A 27,289-nucleotide genomic window follows, 5' to 3' on the forward strand; every position below is an offset into this window, starting at 1 on the left:
AGCCTCTCAAACCTTTTATACCTGCCAGGTTATTTCGCCTCATTTTTCATTCATGGGTCACCTCATTGCGTTGTGGCACACCAACGAACACATTTCCCAAAAGGACAGAGTTGAGGGAACACGTCAAAAGGGGAAATAAGAGTGAAAAGATTAAGAAATAAAAAAAGAGAAGGCCAACGTGCCACAAATTTCCTGGGAAATTCCTCTGCTTGCTGAGGGCACACGCCTGACTTTGGGTCCTCTAGAGCCCAGAGTGGAGAGCACACACAAGCTGAGCCATCAATGTCTAGAAAAGAAAAGCAGATCAGCCACTTTCAGAACTAGTTCTCCTGAGGCTGAGATAAGAAGATTGTCCACTCAATGTTCCCAAGCGCCTAGTGGTTCTCCAGGCACCTAGTGGTTCTCCAGGCACATAGTGGGTCTCCAAGTACCTAGTGGGTCTTCAAGCACCTAGTGGGTCTTCTGACTGGAGACACTATGGGCATAGCCTTTCCAATCCTGATGGCAAAGCCGGAGAGCAAAGCTCGGCATTACCTAGCACACAATAATGCATGCTGTGGGGTAGCAGGAACCGGGGGATAAGAGCAGACAGGAGAAGATATGGCTCTATGTAAAGACCCTTTTTGCCTTGGGAACAGGTGAGGCAGGCTGTGAGAAAATCATTTTAACCCTGAGCTTCAGTTTCCCATCCACAGAAAGCAAACAAAATTGCCACCATTGCAAAGCGCATGTCTGGTGATAGGTAATGAAGTCATAGTTAAAATAATGTGGCACCGACTAACTTAGAAATTACCGGATTGATGGAACTGAATGGAATGATCCAGGCTTATACTAAAATAAGTAAGATAACTAAAATAAAATATTGGCATTTTAAACTAGGGGAGAGAGGAAATAGGACTCTGAAGGAATGTTGAGGGACTCGGACATTCATGCAGAAACAATGGAGTATGTGTTGAGCCTCACTGGTCACCAGGGAAATGAAAATGTCCTGGGGTTCTGTCCTCCCCTCCTAGCTAGACCATCTGGGGTAACGAGTCAGCTGGTCCTACTGGCCGGATGTGTGGTCAGTTACCACATAGAAGGTGTAGATTGTGGTCTGTATGCAGGTGAGGGCAGGGGCAAGATGAGGCAAGGCCTGTGACTGGACCGTGAAAAAATAAGAAAAGTAAGGTGGGCACAGAGTTTTGAAGGGAGGAGAGAGAGAGAGAGAGAGAGAGAGAGAGAGAGAGAGAGAGAGAGAGAGACGCCAGGGGAGGGGAGGGGAGGGGAGGAGAGGAGAGGAGAGAGAGAGAGAGAGAGAGAGAGAGATGCCAGGGGAGGAGAGGAGAGGAGAGGGAGAGAGAGAGAGAGAGAGAGAGAGAGAGAGAGAGAGAGAGACACGCCAGAGGAGGGGAGGGGAGGGGAGGAGAGGAGAGGAGAGGGAGGGTGCCAGGGGAGGAGAGGAGAGGAGAGGAGAGGGAAAGAGAGAGAGAGAGAGAGAGAGAGAGAGAGAGAGAGAGAGAAAAGTGAAGAACCAAGATGGAGGAAGAGAAGGTCGACCCAGATCCGTGTGGCCATAGAGTCACAGGTAGTTATAAATATTTCATAAGGGATGGAACTTTATAGGACAATTTGTTTTTATCTAGGTAGGCAGTTGACATCATTATCAATTGGTTATGAGCTTATTGTGTGGACATTTTGTGGAATGAGAATTTGATATAAATCTGATTGCTAAATTATAAGCTTATTGTTTTGATTTTGACAGGTTACTGGGAGTTGTGACTATAACCACAGGGGGTGGATGCTGGGGATGTGAGCAGAGTTCGCAGCAAGGGAGTTGTAGAGGAGTTGTAGAGGGCGGCTGCTGCTGGGCCGGAGGCCGCAGCATGGGACGGAGCTTGGCGAGTCAGGTTGAGACGCTTTGCTGTGCTTTGCTGATTACGATGAAGTACCCCACCAATGCCATGTGGCCCTATGGTGCTGACACTAGTGTAGGTTGTCAGATTCTCTTTTATTATTCGCTGCTATAAGTATAGGGAGGTATGGGGAAGTATAAGGAGGCTGGCGGAGAACACAGCATGGAGGCCAGGACACCTGGGTTGGCCATCAGGAAGGGAAGGTTATCTGTCCACAGCAGCAGCAAATTCCTACCACAGAGGAAGGAGCATTATAGAATAACACGTATGGTCAACTGCAGGTGGGACGTAGGCACCGGACCCCACACTGTCATCCATAAACCAGTTGCCTTCCTCTTGTAGGCCTTTGACTAGGCTCACACTGGATCTTCAGCCTTGATGCAGAAAAGAATTTCTGGAAGAGCCAATGAAAAAGCAGCTTTGGAATTTATTTAAAAGTTAGAAAAGTATTCAGGGAACGAATGCAGATGGGCATCAAAGAAGAATCTCTATTGCCTCCGCAGCACCCAAGTGTACCTTTCTGGTGGATCTCGGGTCACACCTCAAAGTGTTGCTGAGAAAATTCTCCTCTGTTTGTCTCTATTTCTGTCTCTGTCTCGGTCTCTCTGACTCTGTCTCTCTGTCTCTGTCTCTCTATCTCTGTCTTGGTCTCTCTGACTCTGTCTCTCTGTTTCTCTCTGTTACTGTGTGTATTTGTCCCTGTCCCCTCGTCCGTGTCTGTGCACACACGTGAATGAGGATGCCTATGTAGGACAGAAGAGGGCGTCTGCTCCCCTGGAGCTATAGTTAACGTATGCTGGACTGTGCACCTCACAGACCAGCAAGCCCTCCTAACTGCTGAGTCATTTATCCAGCCCATATGATGCTTTTAAATATTTTATTTTAATTTTTAATTATGTGTATGTAGGCAGAGGAGAAAGGATATGTGCCAAGAATGCAGATGCCCACAGAGGCAGAGGCATGAGATTCCCCTGGGACTGAAGTTACAGGCTGTTGTGAACTGCCCCGTGTGAGTGCTTCGAACAGACCTCAGGTCTCCTGGAAGATCAAAATGCGCTCTTAAACACGAAGCCATCTCTCCAGCCTGTTGCATGCTTTTAAAAACAGTGCTCATTATAGAAGCACACACACACACACACACACACACACACACACACACACACACACACACACACACGGAGCCAAAACACAAATGGCAGTTTACTATGAATGGTAAGAATGTGAATGACTGTTGCTTTGGGGCAGGGGCATTTGGTTTCATTTCTTTTAAATTTCCCATATCTAAAAACAAAACAAAACAAAACAGAACAAACAAACAACAAAAAAAGCCCCCAAAAAACAAAGGGTCCAAATTAAAAATCTAAATGCTTGAAACCATCAGAGAGATATACACCAAGCATAGATTGAAGGTAGGGGTGGGTCTGCAGGGCTTACTTACAATCTCAAGTTCCCCAGTTAGATCTAGTAAGGTAAAGAGTCCTTTTCTTTGAGAAAAGAATGTTCCAGGAGTCTAGGAAACCAGAGGTGACCACGGTTTACAGACAGAGGGATGGCTGAGGGTGTCCTCTTCAGAGAGGGAACACAGGGAAGAAGGGATCCTCACCCCACATCATTCTTACCTGTGGCTAGTTCTTCCCCTCAGCCATGGACATCCTGCTGCCTGCCCACCCAGGGGGAGAGAATAGCCAGTTCAGTCCCTTGAGCTCCTGGGGTAGCCACCTTTGATTCCTTGTGTGCCTTGGGGAGCAGGCTAAGTGGGGGCATATGGGCTAGGCCTCGAGTTAGTGCATTGTGGGCTTTTCTTTATATCAGAATAGGCTGTCCGGCTTTGGGCCCTTGGTTGCTTTAAATTCAGCTTTCCATGGAGCTGGGAACCCCTCTTTGTCTTTAGAGGTTCCTTCCCCCCCATTTGTTTTCTGCAAACCCTGGCCTCACCCCACACTTCAGCCAAAGTAGTTTCCCACACAAGCTCATGGAGAGAGTGACTCAGGCCTAATCAGGGTTTCTGAGCCAGAGACTACCTCAAGTCTCCTTCCCTCAGGCAAAAGTACTGGCCCAGGAGAGATGATGTCAGGTCCAGGAAATGCACTAGCCCTGTGTTTCCTTCCTCAGCCTGGTTCTTCGGCTCACAGGGTTCCAAACACCAGGTGCAGAGAGCTCCACAGCCTGAGCCAGGACGAGCGGGGAGCCAGTTGTTTTCTGACTTGTAACTACAGAGCAGAAACACTCATTAGTCTCTCGCAGGAGCCTGAGCTTAAGGCCAGGGAAGAATACATAGGAGGGACAAGTCAACCTGGGCAGGAACCCAGACTGCTGCACACTTGGGGCTGGAGGGCACAGCAAGGCACACGGGCAGTGTCCTGTGCCTGGCTAAGACCAAAAGCACTGCAGGAGGCACTTATCCAGCCTTGGCTGTGTCACAGTTTATCCCTTCCCGATCTCCAGAAAATGAAGACAATATAACCCACAGCCCCCTGTCAGCCTTTAGAAAAGAGGAGAGAGGTCATAAAGGCCCATTAAGAAGAGGAGAGATAGCTGTCTCTGGCTTGCTATAATCAGGTTAGGGATGAGGCAGCCAGCTTCCATTCCACAGAGATGAATAAGGTAGCCCAGGAAACCGCCACTGCTTCCTGGGCCTCTCTTCTCACCCTGTCTCATTCCTAGTACAGAAGACAAAAGGCCCAATTTACCCTGAATCCACCTCATAAATGCTCTTCCAGAACATTCCTGTGTCAGTGGGTCAGACCCTCTCCCTCCATGCCTTTTTTGGTGGGAGGGTTTGGAAGGACTTCAGTGAACTTTACTGGTGGTATTCAAGAGAGTGTGTTTTCTTATGCCCCTCCCCTTCTTCTGGGATCTGTGAGGGATGGTCAGTGTTTCCAGCTGGTTGGGAAGAGACTCCTCCGCAGCTTAGGGCCTCTCACTTCCTCTCATGTCCCTGATGGGGGTGGTGGGCCAGGACTTCATACTCCTTGGAGGCCATGTAGGCCATGAGTTTCACCACTGCATTGCTATAGCTGTATTTGCTGTTATACCAGGACATGGTTTTACAGAGTTGCCAATGAGATCAATGTCAGCCCCAACATCGAAGATAGAGGAGCAGGAGTCACTGTTAAAGCTGTAGGATCCGTGGTCCTCGGTGTAGCCCAGGATGCCCTTTAGAGGGTTCTCCGATGCCTGCTTCACCACGTTCTTGATGTTGTCATACTTGGCAGCTTTCTCCAGGCGACATGTCAGATCCATGACAGACACATTGCAGACAGAAACAGGGAAGGCCGTGACAGTGAGCTTCCTGTTCAGCTCTGGGATGACCTTGCCCACAGCTGTGGCAACACCAGTGGATGCAGGTGTTCTGGGAAGTCCTATGGCCCTCATGCTACAGCTTCCCAGAGAGGCTATCCACAGTCTTCTGAGTGGAGTGACAGCATAGACTGTGGTCATGAGTCCTGCTACAATGCCTAACTTGTCATGAATGACCTTGGCCAAGGGGTAAATGGTTGGCAGTGCAGGAAACATGGCTGACAATCTTGGGTGAGATGTCATACTTCTCATGGTTCATACCCATCACAAACATGAGGCATCGGTGGAAGGGGCAGAGATGTTGACCCTTTGGCCCCACCCTTCAAGTGGTCCCCAGCCTTCTCCATTGCAGGGAGGAAGCCAGACTTCACAACATACCCAGCATCAGCATCCCCCTATTTGGCGTTGGCCGGATCTCACTCCTGGAACATGGAGAGGGCTTCTCCATTGATGACAAGTTTCCCATCTTAGTCTTGACTGTGTCATGGAACTTGCTATGGATACAGTCATACTAAAACATACAGACCATGTAATTTGAGGTCAATAAAGGGATCAGTGATGGCAACAATATCCACTTTACTGTAGTTGAAGGGAGCTCTCTGGTCAGCAGGTAACCAGTAAGATCAAATCATGTCTCAAGGACAAGCAAAGCTGGCATCTTGGGAAAAGATGCAGATGTCTCCAGATTGGAGAGGAGCAGCATCCTCCATGCCTTCTGTAATAGAGGAAAACAGACACAGAAGATAAGAGCATAAACCATTCATGTACATTCACCTACACAGCAGCGTTCACACTCCAACCATGGGCTGGCACAAGGAACATTCCAGACCATCCCACAACTTGCAGACCTTGAAATTTCTCCAAGAAGGCAGATGAGATATGAGTGACCATAGGGGTGTGTCATAGCATCAGTTTGTCCTAGGTGATAGGAAAAACAGGTCCTCCAGGGCCACAGTATGTGGGTGTATACTAGAGAGAGTGTGCATTCTAGTCTCTGCAAATGGAAACATCTGAAGTGTGTGTGTGTGTGTGTGTGTGTGTGTGTGTGTGTGTGTGTGTGCTAGAGAATGTATGTGTTCTAGTATCTGCAAATAGGGAACATCTGACCAGATCTATGGCTTCCAGTCACACAGCTGGCTATGGATACATTCCTGTGAGTATGTTTGGTTGTGACTGAGATGATCAAATGGGGGCAAGAAACTGAAGAGGTTCAAAACAAGAGTTTTAAAGAATTTTACTTTTTTATTTTAAATGGTGTGTGTGTGTGTGTGTGTGTGTGTGTGTGTGTGTGTGTAGAGGGGGTGAGGGCATGCATGAGAGTCAGATGCCTACAAAGGCTCTAAGAGGGTATGAGAGTCCCTGCAAGCCTCCCTCCCATGTGTGGTAGAAGACACAGCTTCTGTCAGAGCAGGATACACTCTAATGGCTCAGCCATCTCTCTGGACCCAGAACATATATTTTAATCCTGACCTCTGCCTGTTTGTTGTTTTTGTTGTTTGTTCTTTGGCCTACTCTAGTTTTTCAGACTCTGCTCTCATAGACCTAAGTATTTGGCATGGCTGGGACCCAGAGCTGGAATAGCTGGTTAGGAAGAGTAGGGGCTGAGAAGAGTGTTTACCATCACACCAAGGCACTGACAACATGTCGCTTTTTCACTCTTAGAAAGCTTCAAAAACAAAACCAACCCCTTCCATACCGTGGGCATATTTTTAAAGGGCTCAGAAATGCCCCTTTAAAGAAGTGGATGGGGGGGCTGGGGATTTAGCTCAGTGGTAGAGCGCTTACCTAGGAAGCGCAAGGCCCTGGGTTCGATCCCCAGCTCCGAAAAAAAGAACCAAAAAAAAAAAAAAAAAAAGAAGTGGATGGGGAAACTGAGGTCAGAATAGGGGAGACTGGTGAGCTCTTTACAGGGCAAACACTGTAGAAGGAAGCCTTCCTTATCCTTTCCCTTTTCTTTCCTCCTCTTCCTCATTTGCCCCCTTCCAGAAGGACCACCTGCAGTGAAGGCTGAATGTGTGCCAAATCGGAACATTAGCTGGAGGTGGCTCTTGATGACCCCTGCCAAAGTGACTTCTCTCCATGCTTCTCAGTTTCTCCCATATGATAAGCAAGCCCAGCCCTGTGTGTCTGGCTCTCTTGATCCCACTTTTATGGATCTAGTTCTCTGTGAAACAGAAACAAAGGCAGGATCATTACTGTGAGTCAGCGACCCTTGCTAGAGTGGCTCGATACATCCTTAGCTAGGATGAGAGCTCCATGTCATCCATGCGCCCCAAAACTGTGGTATGTCTGTTAGCACCCCATTCTGTACTGTTCTGTCTTTCTGGTGTCAGATTACAAAAGAGGTCAATCTCAGGTCTGGGCAAAGAAGGCAGCTAAGACATTCTCAACTCTGTCAGCTAGGGAGGATTTGCTTTTTAGCCATTAACCTAGACTGGAAAGAAGCTACACCCTTTCTCAGGTGTCCTCCATGGCAGACAAGATAAGGAACACCATTAGTGTTTGACTGTGTCCAGCCAACCAGTACTTCAGGCATTTATAAGCATTGGTTTATAATCCTCACAACCATGCTCAATGGAAGAGAGGCAGCCTTGGTGTTTAGATAGGGAAACTGAAGCTTAAAGTCTGACAAGGTTTGCTCAGAGCAGCACATTAGCAAGAGGCAGAGGCACAGAGCGGGGCAGCTAACTCACATGCAGTACCAGAGTCACCAGGATACCCTTCCCAAAAACTCAGGGTTGAAAGATGAAGGCACCCAGACTCCCCTGTTCTCTACATGATATAGGCAAACACTTCACATTTCTTACTATCTGGTCTCTGACCAGCTCTGAATCCCCTGCTGATGTCTAGGCTTTCTTGGTGACAGAATGATTAGGTTGATCCATCATATTAGGCAACAATTTTGCCCCTGACCCACCTTAAATCCATTATTAGGGCCTGGCTGACGGGAATGAAATCAACTTATCAGGCCTCTGACAGCACTAATCAGCTGCTGGATCTGTCGGAGGAAGGCTGTGGAGCTGAGAAGCCCCTGGGCCTCTCTAGCTTGGTGGTGTGCTCTAGATTTCTTCCTGCCTACTTATGTAGGATCACCTTACTGTGAGTTTAGAGCTTGGAACTGGACAAGCAATGTTAGGGCTTGAATGCGAATTGTCCAGCATGGGAGCACATGTTTAAACACTTGGTCCCCAGCTCGTGGCACTGTTTGGGGAGGTTGGCTATGTGGATGGCATTTGGAATTTGGCAACTATGAACATATATAATAACTTTGAGATATATAATTACCCAGATCCATTTCAGGTCTAAGCTCTTGACTTCCTTGTCTCTACCAACCCAGAAGTCACTGCTATAAGCTTCTGCTACCACAAGCTGACCAGCCCACTTTAGACCCCATGCCTTTCCCACCATGATGGATGTAATCTTCTGAACCATGAGTCTGTGTAAACCCTTCTTCCCTTAGGTTACTTCTGTTGGGATTTGGTCACCAAGGAAAAAACAGTACCTACTATAAATAGGCCATCATCCTCCAATATGGAGCCCAGCTTGCTCAGTAGTGTCTCAAAGCAAAAGCTCATGTGGGCCTCGCTACCCTGTTTCTCTTCCTCAGACTTCCTTGTCCTCTTGCTGGTCCAGATTTGCACTGTGCAGAATTGTGCTGCTGTGTGGGTTTTCAGTCCCACCTCCTGCCACTGCTGAGGTGATGGATCCTAGGCAGTGGGTGCTGGGTATCACAGAACTGGGGTCAGAGAAGGCCAGAGCTGAAATCAATTGTACCAAATGCGGAATGGGCTAACCTAATTAGTGATGACGTTGAGTCTGGGGTCTGGATCGCTTGGCTCCTTCTCAGGATTCTCTCATCCATCAAGGCTCCTTGAAGGGTGGTGTGCAGCATCCATTGGCTCTCCTCTGATCCTCAAGGCTGCACACCACCACTGGATCAGTGACTGCTGGCCTCTTTCTAATGCTGCATGTGCTGAAGAGACCGATGTGCAGTTGCCAGTACCAGACCTGGAAACACTTTCTCAATTTCCGCTCTTACCAGTGTTCATAGGAAGGGAAGAACAAGCTCCAAGAGGCGACAGTGGAGATGGAAGGGAGGATAGTGACAGCCTGGGCTTGTGCCCAGTGCACCATGCCATCTGTTCCTTAAACAAACCAGCAACACAGGCTGCGATTACACCCACCCCTGACATTTGAGAGGCTCAAAGCAAATGCAACGAAGGAGGCCCACGCGCCGTGTGTCTAAATATTTGAACATTATAAATCAAACTAATAAACTTTGAAATAAGGTTTGTTCTTCCCTCCTGCCCTGACCAATAGACATTTATAAGAACCTCAAAGGCCAGGCTCTGATTTCACATTTGGACTATGGAGCTCAGAGGGGCAGAGGAACTAGGTACGCTCTCTCTTTTCTCTTTTCTCACCCTTGGCACTTGGATTGGACAAAGGGACTCCTCAGTCTAGTAGTCCAGCCTCTATCTGGGTCTTTGAATACCAGAGAAGAGACCACAGGCACATAAGGGAATGGCCAAACATGACTATTTTGTGTGTGTGTGTGTGTGTGTGTGCGCTTGTATGTATGCCTGCGTGAATACATGTGTGCATGTGTGTGCATTTGTTTGCATATGTATGTGTATATGTGTATGTGTGTGCATGTTTGCATGTGTGTATGTGTATGTGCATGTGTATATGCGTGTGCATATGTGTGTGCATGTATATGTATTTGTGTGCATGTGTGTATATGTGTGCATTTGTTTGCACTGTATATGTGTATATGCATGTGTGTGCATGTTTACATGTGTGTATGTGTATGTGTATGTGCGTACATGGGTGTATGTGTGTAAGTGCATGTGTGTGTGTGCATGTATACATATCATCATACATAGTGTTCTTACAGATTCTGGGGACTGAACTCAGGAGTTCCTTTTTCCAAGGAAAGCACTTTACAGACAGCCATCTCCCTAGCCTCAAGCACAGCTATTTTCTCCAGGAACTTCTGGATTCTGCTATCCAGACTGTGAAGCAAAAGGGGTGGGGGGTGGGGACTAGGAGAGACACATCTTGAGCCTGCAGTCACCTGATCTGGAGCAGGCCCAGGGTAGAGCTATCACATGCATCCTAGGAGTCCTCGTACCCACATATCAAGTCAATACCAAAGAAATCACTTCAATTCATCCCCAAAGTCCCTGCATATCAAAGGCCTCGGCGACTGTCTCCCATACACCAAACACCATCAGGGCCAAGACTTGATCCCAGGTCCTTCTAACTCCTGAATCCCTGTCGAGTCCCTCCCTCCTCTCTGCCACCCCTACTGGCATCCTCACCTAGGAAATACAAAGCTGATGCTCTCCCCTCCTCTGCCCAGAATCTCTGTGTCCTTTGCTTCCTGCCTCCAATGAAGGAGAATCACCTGATCGCAGGCCTCCTGTCTCACTTCTCCTCAGCTAGCTTTCCTAAAACAGTTGAGCTGTGACCTCCCTTCCTAATCCCACTGCCCTGGGGACTGTCACACACCGCAGCTCAGTCCCTGGCTCCTATATTTCTGACCTCAAACTGGCCATCCCCAGTAATGAAGTCCTTCTCCTCATCTCCACTTCTCCAACCCACCTCCAACACTTCTTGAAGTCTCCCCTTCCCCTAGCTCCTTACCTGGGCTGGGCAGCTATCTGACCTTTTCTGACCCCAGCAACACTGTGAATGGTTGGTAACAAGTGCCTCGGATGACTGGCCCCTGAGTGGACCATATGGGTTCCATGCAGGACAGGAGCCTGCCCTCGGTTGCTGAATGGACCCCTCTGAGAGAGAGGAATACACCAATGACAACCAATTGCTGGCATCTCTTGTAAGTCACATCTTACCATTTGGTGGGGAAGTCTCTCCAGGAGCAGCTGGAAGAAGTAGATAGACTCTGGCCCTGGCATCATCCTAACTGCTCTCTGGTGAGAGAGGAGTACCTCGGTAGCCTGGCAAGGTCAAGGTCTTATCTAAGGAATCCTCGGGAGCCCAAAGCAGGATCTGATATTTACAAGATAATAAGTCTTTATCGGATGGGTGAAGAGCCAATCCAGGAAAACAGGAAGATGGGCATTTTGTGTTTCAATTTCAAAAACCTCCAAAGTAGAAGATGGATTCTGTCCTGCTTGTCTCAGTAAAGCTGCAAATGACCAGCATGAGAGGAAAGTCTCCCAGGGAGCCCTGGGAAGTTAAGGCTCCAATTTTCCACCTCTCCAGGTCTACTTGTCTTTGTAAGAGGGGCCCATTTCCTCCCCTGAATCATATGCAAGCCACAGAGGTTTCTGGCTTCTTTCAGACGTGCAGAGCAGCTCCAGAACCTTCCAGAAGGGCACAAGTGACCTGTGATGAGAAGCGACAGGGTCAATCAAGGCCTTGGCTTTTAGTCCCAGGTTAATGCCCCCAGAGAGGTGGCTCTTAACCTCCTGGTCTCTGTGTGTGTGCAGCATCCCTTCACACATCTTCTACATGCATGTGCGTGCACACACATGCACGCAGACACACACACACACACACACACACACACACACACACACACACACACACACGCGCCCTGGAACATGCTGCAGACTACTGTTGAGCCACTTCCTTCCATGAGGTTCTCAGCCAACACTGAGCTCAAACAAGTTCCCTGACATCTCTCTGACACCACTTTAGCTGACCTACAAGGAGCACTCAGGTGGGAGGTGTGGCAAAGACCTAACCAGCTACGAGATAATCTACATACTGCTATCTTCACTCCTAACCCAGTCTACCCAGAGTCCAGACACACTGGTTCGTGGGGAGGGGTAGGTTGGGTGTTGAGGTCACACCTCAAGTGCTTCTCTAGTCAGTCAAGGGTCAAGGATCATCCATAAAACCACAGCAACATGACTCAAGAGACAGATGGTGCCTTTGGATAAGAGGAGACGAAAGTGACATTCTCTTGGAAAGACTCTTAAACCCTTAGGGTTTTAGGGAGCTGGTCTGGGACAATGAGACCACCTTCTGGCATCATCTCCAAGGCATTATGTTCTTGAGGAAGCTGGTCTCTTATGTGGACCCCTTGCCTCAGCCTGTAGTCAGGATGGTCCTAAGAGTCTACAGGCATGTCAGTCCCGCTTCCGTTCTCTATGGCCCTAGGTGCTAGCAGCTCGAGGTGCCCACGGGGCAAGGTTGGACTTTAGGGCAATAGGGCCTGACCTTAAGAGTTTCAGGACAGATGCAGCTGCTGCAGTTCCCAAGACTGAGGTGCATGTAGTTAGAGAGGCCACAGGCTCGGATCAGACTCACCAGCACTATCCACAGCCCTTTCCTCTTAACGTGCTGAACCTCAGTTTCCCCATTCGAAAGCTAAGCCAAAGCTGCCCACAAATGCCCACCCAGCTGGAGTCCTGCGATGGTGTGGCACAAGCAGACCACTGCCAGTTGGTCTGGCTTGGTGGCTGCTGCTAGGATCAAGATCCCAAGCCTTTCGTGGGTGGAGTGCATGCAGCCTGCTTTCCCTGCCCACTCCCTCAACGAACTGCTGACAGTGGCAAAGCCACGTTGCCATGCTGGGGGGGAGGGGGAGTGGGGGACCGGAGGGGGGATGATACGGGACGGGACAGGACTCTCTTCGTTTTGATCTTAATGGAAAAAAAAAGTTTGGGTTTGATGTCGTCTGGGGCTTGCTGAGAGTTCCTGCCTGGGCTTGCCCGTGCACCGGGAGGGAGAATCCGGGGTCTTTAGGACCCGGGCGCACTTGGACCAGAGATGCCGGGAGGCCGACCTGCCGCGGCTTGAATGGGAGGCGGGCGGCGGCGCCGGGAGGCTGGCGGCGGAATAGCTCTGCGGTCGCCAGGCAACCGCCCTGACGCAACGCAAAAGAACGTCCCTTCAAAAAAGAACGGTGCGGAGAATTCTCAGCGATCTGGAGCTCCGGAGCTCGGGAGGCGGGAGCCGAGCTCCGAGGGGCGGGCGCGGGCTGGCGGCGGGGACCGCGACAGCTCCGACGACGCGACCGGAGCTCAAGAAGGTGGGTTCGCGGTGGTAAGGTTTTGTTAAGGAGCTCGGGTGCCCAGGTCTTCAGGGTGGGCAGTGGGGGCCCTGGATCCCACAGCCCTGGAGGGAAGGAAGACACCTCCATAGGACAGCGTGGTTCCCTCTTATTTGCTCCTGGGGTTTCGAGCCTCTCTGGAAGGCGTGGGGGACCAGGTGTGGACTCCATGCCTGAACCTCTTGGGACTCTGGTCTAGAACTACTCATCTAGGCTGGTGACTCCCACACCTACACATCTAAGGGAGATGGGCGTTCTTGGTTCAATCTCTAACTCTGAAATGACCTAGGGTGCTTAGCCCTTTGGCACCCCAAGAATGATGCCAGGGACACCAGAGGGACTGCACACACAGCCAAATGAGCAGGTCAGCCAATGGAGCTGGGCTTCTGAATGGCCAGAAAGAATAAGTGTGGTGGTGTGGGGGGCGCGGGGGGGCAGCTTTCTCTCAGATGTGGTTCCTGTGTGTGTATGGGCTCTGTTGTGGGTAAGCCCTCCTGGGGACACCAGGAAGATGAGTTGGCTCCAGGTTGGTGTCCCCAGCTTCATTCACTTACCAGCAAATTCTACCTCCATCCCTCCCACAACCAAACTGTCATCCCTGGAGAATCTCGGATGAGACCAAGTGCTGTACAGAGTGCTGGGTAGATGTGGCTCCAACATAGCTTCCCCTCCACACACCAGAGTCCTCTCCTCTCTCTTCCCTTCCTCTCTCTTCTCTCTTCTTCCCTTTCTTCTTTCCTCCTGTTTCCTCCTCTCTCTCCTTTCTCTCCTCTCCCACCAAACTTGGGACTTACTGGTTAAAGTCCTGGCAAAGTCAAGGTAATCGAGGTACCTGTTAGCCTGTCCTCTGCTGTGAGATGGATCCTGCCGGAGCAGGTTTCAAGAGCTTGGGAAACCTCTAATGCTGTACTTCAGGCAATAAAAGTGAAGGTGCTTCTCTACAGAGGGCCTCCTGATCTCCCTGCTGAGAACCCATGTGCCCTTGGCCATTGTGTGATTACCCTTTGAGGAGACAGTGTGAGTCTCTGTTTGTAGATGGAGAAGCAAAGAAACTTGGAGCAGTTTGTGTGGCTTTAGAAAACGCAGAGACATCCGTGGGTCTAACCCCTTACACTCCAGAAACTCTCTTAGAAAAAGATTGCTTCAGGAGCCCAGGGAATCCACCATGGCCCGGGACAGGAAGACACTATTCACACCCACATGAAATCACAGTCACGAGGGGCTCGTCTCATGGCCTAAGAAAGTCCCCTGCATACATAAAGCCCTGACTTTGTACCCAGTACTGCATACACTGGGCATGGTGGCATGGTGCCTATAATCCCAGCCCTTGGGAGCTGGAGACAAGAGGATCAGAAGTTCAAGGTCATCCTTGGCTACCTAGCAAATTTAAAGCCAGCTTGGGCTGCATGAAACCTCATTTCAAAAAAAGAGGAGGAGGAAGAGGAGGAGCAGGAGGAGCAGGAGGAGCAGGAGCAGGAGAAGCAGCAGCAGCAACAACCAGAATCTCATACTCTGGGTCAGTGAGGAGGAAGGAAGACAGATCCATTATGAAGGAGACCTAGAAGGATGAGATTGGCTCAGCTCATGAGAAACAAGGCTAGGCCAGTGGGCTAATGTTTAACAGGAAGTAGCAGTTGAGCCTTGCTAATTGGCAGTTACCTATAGCCTTTGAGCTTCCACAAAGGCCAAGTTGACAGGATCTGGGGACCTGGGCCAGGGGTCCCCAGTATCAGTTACCACTTCTCTCTTGAGTAGAGCAAAGGAAAGGAGAGGGAAGAGGACACCAGGGATCGGAGGTTGTCTTACCCTACCCGTCCCCACCCTTCCTATACCCACCTGTCCTCCTGAGCACCCCACCCTCTCCCCTCTACCAAGCCACCATGCCAGATCATCTCAGGAGCAGCTCTGTGGACAGTCACTCTGAGTCTCAAGGGCACGGAGGGGGAGTGTTCTCTAAGGTAGCTCCTCTGATTCAGGCCCTCTTCACACCTCAGCCTGTCCAAGAGTCCCTGGCATATGGAAACTACCTTCATGGAGGAATTTATGGAGTATCACTCAATGGGACAAGCTTCTGTTTCTCACCTCAGAGTGGTGGACTAAGCCTTCCTTCTTCACTGGTGCTAAAGGTTCTTTTTAGGATACCCTGAATCAAATGTAGGAACTGGTCAATAGTGGATCCCAGGATGTGTTACATGGGGCCTGTAAGGCAAACCTGGGGCAAATCCCATTTTTCATGTTGAAGGGCAAATTTGCATCAGTCTGGGCTTCAGCCTATACAGTGGCTATTGTGCCAACTTTTAAAGGCTGGTCTGTATTTCCTCATTCCAAGAGGCCAGCAGAACCTCGGAGCAGTGCCTGGGGACAGACCAATGGCAGCTGGAAGGACCTGGGGTGAGAAAGTGGGGGGTAAAAACCTTGAGCAAGTTTTTATAAGGACCTGCATGACCAGGAGGCCACGGGGTAGGGGGTGACTTTCCCCTCTTTATCATCAAGTCAGAAGTGACATCAGATACCTAGCCTTTGAGCAGGCACAGGTGCAGAACCCTGGGGACACAAGACAGACCTGAGCCTTACCAAATCAAGTAGTCAGAGAAGCAGCTGCTCCAGGCCCAGGGCTGCCTGCACTGTGGCCTCATCTGTCTTGTTGATCGGTTGGTAGCAGCTGCTGAAAATATGGTGGACTGCAAGCCCATTATCGAGTTTGAGTGAAAGCCAATAGGATGGCAAGTTCTGCCCACACATAGGTATCTTTTGACATGTTTACTTCCAAAGCTCCAGCAGATCCAGTGGGCCTCTCCTGAGGGCTTTCTAACATCCCAGCCATCTGCCTCTTGGTACCCTGACCATCTCCTCCTTGGAGTACTCCCTAGATACCTTTCGTTTACCAGTCCATCTGTCCTTCACAGACATGCATTAACCCACCCCTCTGGAATACTGCTGTCTTCAAAAAGATCAGAAAAAAAAAAGAACATGTTAGCTTTGCTGGTTGCTGAATGCGTCTGCTGCTTCGAGAGAGAACAGCACACCTGCACTGCTGCCTCTGGAAGGGGTGGGGATTTCCCACCCAGTGAACCATGGGAGGAGGGAGTCTCCATTTGAATGCAGCTGGGGACAGCTTGCCTGATGAAACCACCCAGAACACCTCTCTTTACCTCCAAAGCTGTTTAGGATCAAGAAGAGCATCAGGGAGAGGATTCTTATAAAGGTGGTCTTACCCTCAAGGAACAAAGAATCTGGTCAGAGGTGACCTTGAACTGGTGCTCTGCCCGTTTTAGAGCTTACAGACATGTGTTGCTGAGTGGCAATTGTTGTTGGGAAGCTGCTTTCTCAGGGACAGGCCAAGGAGAACGCCAGCCAGGCAGTCAAGGGCAGGAGGTGGCAGTCCAATTAGAGGTATCATTAGTACCACACATGCCTTATCTCATTTGATCATCCTAGACCATTGTGTTGCTTCTGCTATGATCTTGTTTTATGGGTGAGGACACTTAAGCCTGAGACATTAGGTTTATGACATTCAATATCACAGACGTAGCTAGTGGCCAGGTTCCAACATCTCTTTCTGTCCCGTCTCTGCCTTTTACCTCTCTGAAGCACCAGATCCCCTCCTGATATGTCCCATCAGGTGCAGCTTCTGCTGACAGGATGGAGAGCAGGGTTACACAACCCCATTTCTCCTCTGTCTTCATGCACTTAGAATAAAGAACCTCTCCATACCCCCACCGTGGGCACAGTATGCTCCTGTTGCAGGTCACCTTGGACATTCCCATCCCAGCTTAGACCAACTGTGGCCCGACTGTACCTTTTACTGTCCCATCCAAATGCAAAAAACAAAAACAAAACAGAACAAAAACAAAACAAAACAAAACAAAACAAAAATCCCTAAGACCCTCCAGTCTCTGAGCAGTCAGCATGCTCAGGTGATGTGGAGGTTTGGTACTCAAGTAGACACACCGTGCACCTGGATCCCCTTTAAGAAAATCTTGCAAAACATTTGAACCCTGGGAACTCGCAGAGTGAAGTAGAAAACAAACAGAACAGATTCTCACTTGAACCAGACTTTGTTGATTTTGCTTATTTGAAGTTGGAGCCCTATTACCATAGATTTGAAGAACTGCCTTCTTTGGGGGCCAGGGACAAATGCCACTTGGGACACTTTCCAGGGAGCCACTGTGTCCTTAACTGTGAAGTGTGGTACCTGAGTTTCCTGGGAAGCACGCACTACTCTTGTAGCGAGGATACACACCTCAGCGACCCTCTGCTTTAACAGCCACAAACTGCTCCAGAGGCGTCTGCGTCTGATTCCTAGGAGCCACTGTGGTCTTTGGAGACTTCTGTGGTCACATGGGGTGGTTGGCTGAGACACTGACAGACTGCCTTTCCAGGAGGACCCCCTTCCTTCTCTTCATTTCTCAAGGCTCCTTTCTGCCCTCTCACTCGGCCTCTCAGGTACCTTCTTCCACACTTGCCAGAGAAGCCCTAGCCCAGGGCCATGGAGGGGACATGCTGAGGAGTCCAGCTCTTCTCCTCCTTGCAGAAGCTCCATGCTTTCTGCCCTCTTTTCAGGCATAAATTAGCTGTATGGATCCTGGAAGTCATGACCCCTCCCAGAGCCATAAGGAAGCACACATCTTTCTTGGCAGTTTTCTTAGCAACTTTTCTCACTGGGCAAAACGAAAGCAAACTCACAGGCGTCTTGCAGGAGGCCTGTGGAGCCAAGCCTATCAATTATTCAGTACGGACCCAGCACTTTGCATTTGCAAAGGTTTTAATACATATTTTTTAATAGATTCTTCCCTCACAGTGTCTCAGCGTGGTGAAACATGACTACCCATTTCTTAGAAATGAAAGTGGGACTCTGCTCAGAGTCTAAAGATTCAGGTTCAAGTCTAGCTAGCCCTACTATTGGAGCCGTGGGATCCTGGGCCAGTCTCATGATGTCTCTCTCTGGTTTGGGGTTTCTATGGGGTCTAACTTTTGGGAAGTTTTCTCTCACCCAGGCCACAGAAAAAGCTTATAAATGGCAGCGTGGTTAGAAAATGTTTGTGGATAATTTTATTTCAGATATACAGCAAGAAGCATTGGATCCCAAGTGGAGGGGCAGCCATTCGCGCAGGACCCTGCAAACCAAGCTGTCCTAGGAGAATGATGGTAAGTGAGTTCTGTTGTCTGTGTCTCCAACAAGTGGTTGCTAGCACACTGGCTGCTATGTTCTGAGAAGCTGTCCTAGAAGAAAACAGAGGCCAGTGCACACACTCTTCGGTCATGTTTCTCTAGGGAGGTGGGCTTGGGGCTGATGTCTTTCTTGCCATCTCCAAGCTGAGTTATTTCCATCTTCCTCAGAAATGGAATCCCAAGGGAACAATATCTGAGACTGCCCAAGCCAGATGCTGCCCCTGCATCCCCATGGCCCCCATCACTTATATCGGACCTGTGTCATCTTTTTGTCCTCCCACACTGGAGCCCTCAGGCCCAGCATCAGGACTGCCTCTCAGTCAGTTCAGGAACGAGCCAGCTCCCTACACACAGGCAGAAGTCAGTTACTACACCATCTAAGTTTCAAGAAGTCATGTGGCAGAACCTTCCTTAAGCTCAAGTGTTCCCACAGCAGAGAGGACTTCCAGCAACAGAGACAGACACCAGCCTCTTTGGAAGGAAGGAATAGATTTTCATGGTGCTTCATTGCAGGAAGGAACTATCCAGGCAACACACGGATGGCTTCCCTGGGTAGATAGCTCGTTCATTCACATTCACACACATACAGCAAGACAACCTTTTTTTTTTTTTTTTTTTTTGGTTCTTTTTTTTCGGAGCTGGGGACCGAACCCAGGGCCTTGCGCTTCCTAGGTAAGCGCTCTACCACTGAGCTAAATCCCCAGCCCCTACAGCAAGACAACCAACCATCAACCACCATACTACATACATGCATGTATGCATGCAGAGAGAGAGAACAGCCATTCCACAGCCAATTAAACAACTACACACACACACACACACACACCAGCACAATTAGCCCACTTCCTGCCCATAACTGCAGCCAGGGACACCCCATTCCAGATCCTCCCAACAACACTGACTAGGAGCTGGAATAAAGATGGGCCTGGGAAGGGGAAAGATGACTGGCAGAGGGCCAGATCAGCGGGTGTCCCTCCTGCTTCAGTCACCATGGCAACTACAAAGAGGAGGGAAAGGGCTCTGGGCAGGGCCTAGCCTAGCTTGTGTCTGCAGCTTGGGGCGGGGTGGGGGTGGGGCTGTGTCCCCTCCTCTCATCCCCAGCTGGTCAGTACTGAAGCATTCTGCCAAGCACAGATGGTCATATTATGGAGCACACCTTCCAGCTTGGGTGAGTTGGATAGGAGTTCCCCACCCCCACTCAAGATAAGCATCAGGTTTTATCATTAAACCTGAACAGATAAGCCTGCCTGGCCCAGGAAGCCCAGATCTATAACTCTTCTAACCCCTGAAAAAAAACGGTAGAGCCCAGTGAGTGCCTTTCCCTTCCTCATTTCACCCATGGCTCTATGACAGCTTCCTCTTCAGAGAAGGAGCCCAGACCGGATTGTGAGACAAGATGGTGTGTGCAGGCTGTCAACTTGGCTCACTTTGCCCTTCACTCTGCAGAGTGGAAGCAGAGGGGGATGTGGGGGCTGCCTGCCCTAGCGTATTAATTGGGTGGCCAAAGACATTACTCTTCATCAGGTCACAGCTTTCTGATGGCGTCTGCCCTTGGTGACGTGCAAATGCACTCAGCAGAGCGATACAGACTCCTTGTATTCGGGTGAGCCTCTCTGTCCACTGACCAGGCCTGGCTGGCCCTGCTCAGCTGTACAGGACTGGGCAGCCAGACAGTGTTGGAGTGTGAGAGCCAGTCTCACTGAAGACGACAGTCATTCCTTGTACCTGCCTTCCTAAGAAAAGTCAGGTCCTGAGGGGGCCTGACCCATGGTGTGGCCAGTTCTTCATTCCAGAATCTTCTCTAAATGACTAAGTCACACCAGCCAATGGAAAGTTTTCTATATGGGTGGGACTCAGAAAGGAAGTAGCCAGCTATGTCCCGATAGCATGTTCTAGAAAAAAGTACGGCGGCCGTGGAACGTGGTGGGAGGCTGTGGTGGGCTGTCATCAAGGTAGCCTAAGCCATAGGCTGGTCACTCAGTCTGCAGCTCATTTTACCCAACTGTGTAGTCTAGAAGACCTGACCCTGGCCTTCCTTGTTTTATGTATGTGGCATGTAATCACAGTCAAGGTGGCCCTTGAGGTAGGGACAGTGTCACTGGACTGCAAGAGTGGGGCAGAGCCATCCATCTCCAGGAGAGTCGTCTACCAGAGGACAAAATGAGCCCTGTCCTGCTGAGATATATAAGAAGGGAGAGAGCTTAAGCCCTTAGCCCCAAGCTCAACCCTGCTGGCATCATTCTCTTCACACCTACCTAGTTCCAACCCTTGTCCTCCAAGTTCTTGCTCATCTCTGTGCCTCAGTTTCCACATATAATGAGTATGCAATCTCAGGTCCTCAAGCTCAGCAAATGCTCTTTTTTTTTTCCTCAGAGTGTCTGACTTGATAGGTGTTAGAAACTCAGTAGTGTTATGAATAATACCAAGAAGCACAGTTCCTAGGGCGGGATCCAAGATGTACTGTAGAAGACAAAGGGTCACCACTAGTGGAGTCCCAGAGAAACACCCAAGGGCACAAAGGACAGGGACACTTGGAAGGAGACAGCATACCTGGTATGTGGACTGTGGCATGTATGCCTGGTCGTGGGACTAAGGTGTGTGTGGGGGATAGTGGGGGATGGTAGACGTCAGTGGGAGAAGATAGAGAACTCCCAGCTTCCCCAGCAGGGCTCTGTTCCCGAGAACCAAGCTATTCAGTCTTGCAGGGACCCTTGTAGAGTCAGAACAATTGAGATTCGACTGGCTCTCTGGAAACTGTTGTCATTGGTGTTCTGCCTGTGCTGAGCAGAGGGCACCCATCTATACCTATGTTCTAAATAATGTGCCTCTTTTCTGAAGATCACAGCCCCATGCTGGTGTTCCTGGGCTGGGGTTTTGTGACATGGATCATTTGTTACCAACTTGTAAAATCAACCCAAAATACTAGGGTCCCTGTACCTCTCTCAGGCAGCATGGAAAGTCTCCAGGCAACATTGGGAGTTACTCTTGAGAATACCCTACCCGTGTAGGGCTACAAGACTCCACTCCAAGCAGAACAGCTATAGAAGGCGAGCTGTAGCAGTAGGACCACTCCCAGGCAAGTCTTGCTATGGGGAGTGTTATCCTGAGGTAGTCAAAGAGCTGGCCGGGCTGGCCAGACGTACAAACGTTTGCCCCAGTTTGGGAGTCCTGCAGCAACCCATCAGGGTAGGCACAGATCCAGGGTAGGACCCCTGGATGGTCCTCAAACGGGTAACATTTTTTGCTAGAAGGAGCAGAGGAGGAGTAAAGAACCACATATGGTAAACTGTCACCCTGTCCTCAAAGGTGCCGCTTGCTAACTGTAAAGTAGGAAACAACAGTGAATGCAGACTTAGCAAAAATTCACTAAGAAGAAGTAACTTCTTTTCCTGTCAGTTCTCAACCACAGACGGTATCCCTCTCTGAGGGGGACACAGAAGAGAAGAGAAGCGAAGAGGGTCTTTGGGGTGTCACAACATTTCATGACATTGCTTGGCTGTCGGTTACATTCTTTGACTCTAGCCAGGGTGCCTGAGTGTAGGCAACGTTCCAGCAAGATGGTAGCACCATTGGGCAGCCATAGGAGGTGAGATGGGGTGAGTGTTAAGGAAGAAAGCAGGCAGATACAGGGCAGAACCAGAAGTGAGTCAGCCCCTGGTTATTTAGTAGAGACCATTGTCTCAGAGACCTCTGCATTTCACAGCTGTCTTGTGACTAACACCTAAGTAGCCACATGTGAAATCTCACTGGCTCTCCATCTGGACCCCACACACTCCAAATTCAGAGCCCAGGCTTGAGTCTGATTGGTCAAGCTCAAGTCAGATGCTTAAATATAGTCGGCAGGGCCTTGGCAGAAGAAGGGGGCTGGGGGGCTGGTCCTGTGGTCCCAGAGGACAAACACAGTGGGTATCAGGCCTGCCTCTGGTTCCACACAACATAGGAGTTCCCTACAGACAGCAAAGGAGGAGGTTAGTTGTGTCATAGAAACAAACAAAACCCAAATCTCAGCAAGCATCCGCCATGTTCTTTTCTTTCCTCTCCTTGCTTTGTGTTTCTGCTCGCCAGTTAGAACTGCCAGGAACCAGCCAGAAGTCGCTTAGGTCTCAGAGGAGAATCTGAAGGGCTATGTCACCAAAGCCTGGGTTGTAGACTGTGGGGAACTGAATAAATGCCTGTTCACCTCAGGTGGGGAACCAATGATGGATCAAAGAAATGATGTACCCAAGAGAGTTTAGGGAGCCAATGGAGTCGGGGAAAAATTGGAGTTACCAGTGTGAACATGGGCTCCTTCTATACCACCAAAGAAAATGCTCCCCCTAGGAATTGTTAATTGCTTATATGCCTGAGGAAAGATGGGGCTTCATGAGCTCCTTTCTCCCATGATGGAATATGAACCCAGTCTTGTATGGATCATCTGTGGGTAATATCAGCTGCTGAGAGTTCAAAGGACAACAGTCTTGTCGTGCCAGAGAACAGTGTTCCACAACAGCCTGGCTTCTAACGGTCGCACTGGGGGCCTCAAACTGTCTTTTGTGCTTGGTGTCAGACACCAGTAGATGTTCTCCCTGTGATAACAAGAGGCCCCTGGTAACCCCAGTGACTCCTGGGAGTAAGGCCAGCTTGGGGTAAGGAGTCACCTGAGGTGAGAGAAGATATCAGTGGCCTAAGAACTGAGAGGTAGGATTCCTCAACGCAAGGTGGAATGGTCTTTCTGGAGGAAGAGGGCAGGAGAAGGTGCCAAGTGGAAATGACCTCATACAATGTTGATCACCAAGGGAGTCCTTTCTGCTTCAGTTTAAAGTCTCAGAACATGGCCAACCTCAGTCTGTGCCTGATTTGAATGGAGAGGGGGAGGGGAGGCTTTACACTCGCATCCAGCCACATGGGTTACAGACATATTCTTGTTCAGACACTTCCCAGGCAGGGCAGGGAAGGAGTAGGTGGGGTAGCTCCTGAGGACAGACGGAGGGGATGTCCACAGGAAGCCCCGGAGCCACACCTCTGCTTCTCTGAGCCCAGACAGCTGTATACACATGAGCAAGTGCAGGCCACAGAGACAGGGCCTGATCTATCTGCCCACTCACTCTGGCTTGATTACAGTGGGGCAGTACCATTCAGGTTCTGGATCTAGGATCAAAATACTGCTTCACATTGTGAACACCACAGGGTGGTAGAGGAGTCCATAGTGAAGACCTTGTTAGGGGCTGGAGAGATGGCTCAGTTGCTAAGAGCACAGGCTGCTCTTCCAGAGGACCCAAGTTGAATTCACAGCACCTGCACGGTGGCTCACAACTATAACTCCATTTCTTGGAGATATAGCAATCTCTTTTGGTCTCCTCAGGCACTACACACGTGCCCAGACATACATGCAGACAGAACACCCATATACGTAAAGTACAATAAACCTTATAAAAAGACCCTGGGAATAAGTGTGGTAGTAGAAGAGGGTTAAGAAGCCCACCCATGAAGAGCTAGCTTAAACACAGACACCAAGGGCTCAAGTCCCAACTTCATCCCTGACTAGCTCTGTGACCTTAGGCAAGAGAGCACACCTCTCTGGGCCTCAGTCTCCCCGATCTGTACAACGGGGACAATAACTTGTGCATCATAGGCGTCTATGTGCATCCCTGCGTTGGAATTGGCTTAGTTTTTAGGATGACTCCTGGTGTGGTTGCTCTGAGTAAGTATTAGTTAATCTTGTGATGACATCATTGCTTTCCTGTGTGCTGTCATTACCAGTGAACACCACCCAGCCAGCGAAGATTAAAGAAATCTTCCGGAAGGAGAAAGGGCTCAAATCCCTGAGAACTGAGGTAGAGAAAGGAGGGGGGAGGAACAGCTGCGCAAAGCCATGGAATTTAAGGGGGCAGGAGAGGCAGTGTTTCTGTGTATGTTAGATTGTATCTCCTGAAGAGGAAATGATGGGTTCCAGTGGAAAGACTCTAGGGGAGCATTAGTCAACAGACCCCTAGACTTCCTCTGCCCAGGAACCAATTGGGGAAGTGGGCTTGAAGACTTTCCAGATGAACACATTAGCTCATAACGAGACAAGGTGTCGGCTGACGGCTGGAGCTCTATCCACCCGCCTCCTCCAGCAGCAGCCCAGGAATTAGCTCACAGCTGGCAGAGCCTCCTGTGCTATCCTGGAAGCCTGGAGCATGTTTGAACAGCAACCATGCGTGCAGAGTGGGTCTTCAGGCCCACACATCATTCCTTCAGAGACACTGGCACACCTGCAAGGCTCGTCCCTGCTACTAATGGGGTATCTGCCACGTGGGGCATACCTGAGCCTGGTGGGATTATGAGATTGTCTGCTTTCCTCTGGTGCCCTGGCCCCAGGTCTGGCAGTGCCCCTTGGCTTCCTGCTTTCCCCTAAATGTACTGACCCCAGGGGAATGTAGGAGAGGTGAATCTGGTGCTGCTGTTCAGCACGTCAGGGGCTCTTACTGAGCCCAGGTTTCAGAATACCCTAGTGTGTCAAGAAAGACAGAAGGGCCCTGCTGCCATTCTGCCCACCCAAGAAGCTGTCTGTGGGTGGCACCTATCCCAAACACCCATCCAGCACCTCACCACCAGCTCCGGATGAAGCTAGCAAAGTGCCCACTAAGTGGGCAGTTGATGACAAACCTTTCTCTGGGCACCTCTCCAAGCCTGTGTGGGTAACATTCCAGGTCAATTCCTACACCAGTTATAGAAGAAAGAAGAAACCCTCTGGGCCTCTTCAGACATCAGGGTCATTCGGTTTCCAAGGAAAGATGCAAAAGAGCAGACAACTCAGGTCATCCAGAGGTCAAGGACCCCCAAATGACAGCTCAGGGCAGTGGTGGGGTGACGGGACTGGAGTGTGATGTCATCCACAGGTTACATCTGCTTTACAACCTTTTAAAAATGTAATTTTAGGGGTTGGGGATTTAGCTCAGTGGTAGAGCGCTTGCCTAGGAAGCGCAAGGCCCTAGGTTCGGTCCCCAGCTCCGAAAAAAAAGAAAACCAAAAAAAAAAAAAAATGTAATTTTATCTAGGCCTCCTGCATGTTGGGTGCAGAGCTAACAGCTCTGTTACCTTGTTTAAGCCTCAACTCCCCTCCGTCATCCACACCCTTAACAGAGGCAGACATCATCCTGAAATCCTTTGTAACGGTTTTCTTGGGGTTTTTGTTTTTGTTTTTTTCTGCTTTAAACCAAGAAGCCAGTGTTCGCATGTTGAGAGGCCCGTCTGCAGAGTGCATACTCTGGCTATATCCAACATCTCTGAGGAGAATGGAGAGGCACAGAGTGGTCCTGAGGCCGTGGGCCCAGAGCACAGACCTGACAAGCTATGTGCCCAGGTCCCAGCTGCCTGTGGCCTGCTCATGGAAACACCTCACCTTCTCCATCTCTGTGCTCGCTTGCTACCTACTTTGTAGCTCCTGTTCTCTTGGATGAGGGTGAGGCTGGAGAGAACCGGAGTATACCCTGTACTAGTGGATCAAAGGCTCCCTCCCTACCTAATCTCTCTAAGCTCTTGCTCAGGCCTTCTCTGAATCTATTCAAAAGCAGTAATTAAAACAAAGCCACTCAGCAAGGCTGGAGTGAAGACCCTTACCTAACCTTGCAGGCTGCCACCCCCTGCAGAGAAGCAGGCAGGAGTAGGAAGGCCTCCCCACCTGTGCTGTCCCTCCCAGGATTTGGTGCTGCTCATCAGTCTGTCTAAATTGGACTTTCTCCAAAAAGCTCACTGGCTGTAATGAGAGCTCCCTTGTCTGAGGAAGGAAGCTTTCTAGGGTTCAGCTGCCCCAGGAGTACCTTCAGAATGAAGGCTGGCACCTCAGCACAAAAAGCAGACAGCAGGCGCCTGGGAAGGGCCCCAGCAAGCCACTCCCAAGTTTTCACACTTGGAGAGATCTGAAGAAGGCGATCATGAGAAAGCACAGGGGCAGAACATCAAGAGTTGCTGTGCCTTCCTGGCGTGCTAACAGAGAGTGTATGGGAAGAGATGCATCAACCCCTTATACAGAGCGCCAGACTGAGGCTCAGCTAGCCTGACAGCCCAGGTCTAGGGTCACATCCCAAGCTCAGCATCTGGAAAGACGGTTTTCTAGCTATGTGCTTGGAGCTTCTGGAAGCTGAGGCTGCTACTGGGGGAGCCTCAGGGCCCACATAATGGGCTCAGTATCCCTCGGGATGATCAAGGATCCTCAAGGTACCATTACCTTGCCCAGAGAAGGCAAGAAATGAAACCCGGTTTCTCTGCTCTCTGTGGGGTGGAATGTCCTTCTCACTTCCTAATGATGCCCTGGTGAAGGTAGGCTCAGACCCTGGGGAGGGCAATATCCAGTGTTCTGGTCTGCTCTCCTCACAGCGCAGGCTTGTAGGAATGGTCCTGAGCAGAAAGCTCTGCTCTCATCTTACTGAGGATCTGTGTGCCTCAAGAGGAACCACACATCCTCCCTCAATGGCCCCAGTTGCTCCCACCTCTCCCATCTTGGCTTTCTCAGTCTACACCTCCATCTATCCCCAGTTCCTGCCACTGCGATAAGGTATCCCCGAATTAATTCTTCTTTGGATTAGGGATTTTTAAAACTTTTTTTAAATATTGATTTGATTCACAATCACTAAAATGCAGAAACAATTTCATGCATTTCAATAGGTAAAAAGATAAATTGTCTTCCAGCCACATCACAAGTGTACCCTACTAACCCAAAGAAGGCTGGGCTTGTACAAGGTCATGATGGGACATTCTCAGAGAGAAAGAAAATCTCATCATCAGGGTGGAGACACTGCCTGTGTAAAGATAGCATGCGCAGTTTGTGTCACCGTGAAGTCAGGGGCTAAAACACACACAAGTCCATAAACATCTTTATTTCTTCTTTTTCCACACAAGGACAGCATATGCTCTTAGAAGCTGAGCCTATAGC

The 27,289-nt window shown here is 49.8% G+C and overlaps 1 protein-coding gene and 1 long non-coding RNA gene across 4 annotated transcripts in view; one reads left to right on the forward strand and one right to left on the reverse strand.

Annotated features, from left to right (window-relative positions):
* Positions 1-2,758: 2,758 nt before the first annotated feature.
* Positions 2,759-12,897, reverse strand: LOC120097013 (uncharacterized). The gene is made up of 5 exons (XR_015638327.1): positions 12,390-12,897; positions 11,054-11,549; positions 4,586-5,910; positions 3,917-4,105; positions 2,759-2,933 (listed from the first exon to the last, which is right to left on the reverse strand). It is a non-coding gene; the product is annotated as an uncharacterized LOC120097013 (long non-coding RNA).
* A 146-nt stretch (positions 12,898-13,043) lies between these two features.
* Fam167a (family with sequence similarity 167, member A) overlaps positions 13,044-27,289 on the forward strand; it is a 30,038-nt gene continuing 15,792 nt past the window's right edge. For 2 of the 3 annotated variants that reach the window (NR_197786.1, NM_001109102.2), the window contains 2 exon segments: positions 13,044-13,203; positions 18,286-18,372. The gene's annotated coding sequence lies outside the window, so the exon portion shown is untranslated. 3 annotated transcript variants of the gene reach the window in all.

Source organism: Rattus norvegicus, chromosome 15, assembly GCF_021556685.1.
Source record: "Rattus norvegicus strain SHRSP/BbbUtx chromosome 15, alternate assembly SHRSP_T2T, whole genome shotgun sequence".
Classification (NCBI taxonomy): Eukaryota; Metazoa; Chordata; class Mammalia; order Rodentia; family Muridae; genus Rattus; species Rattus norvegicus.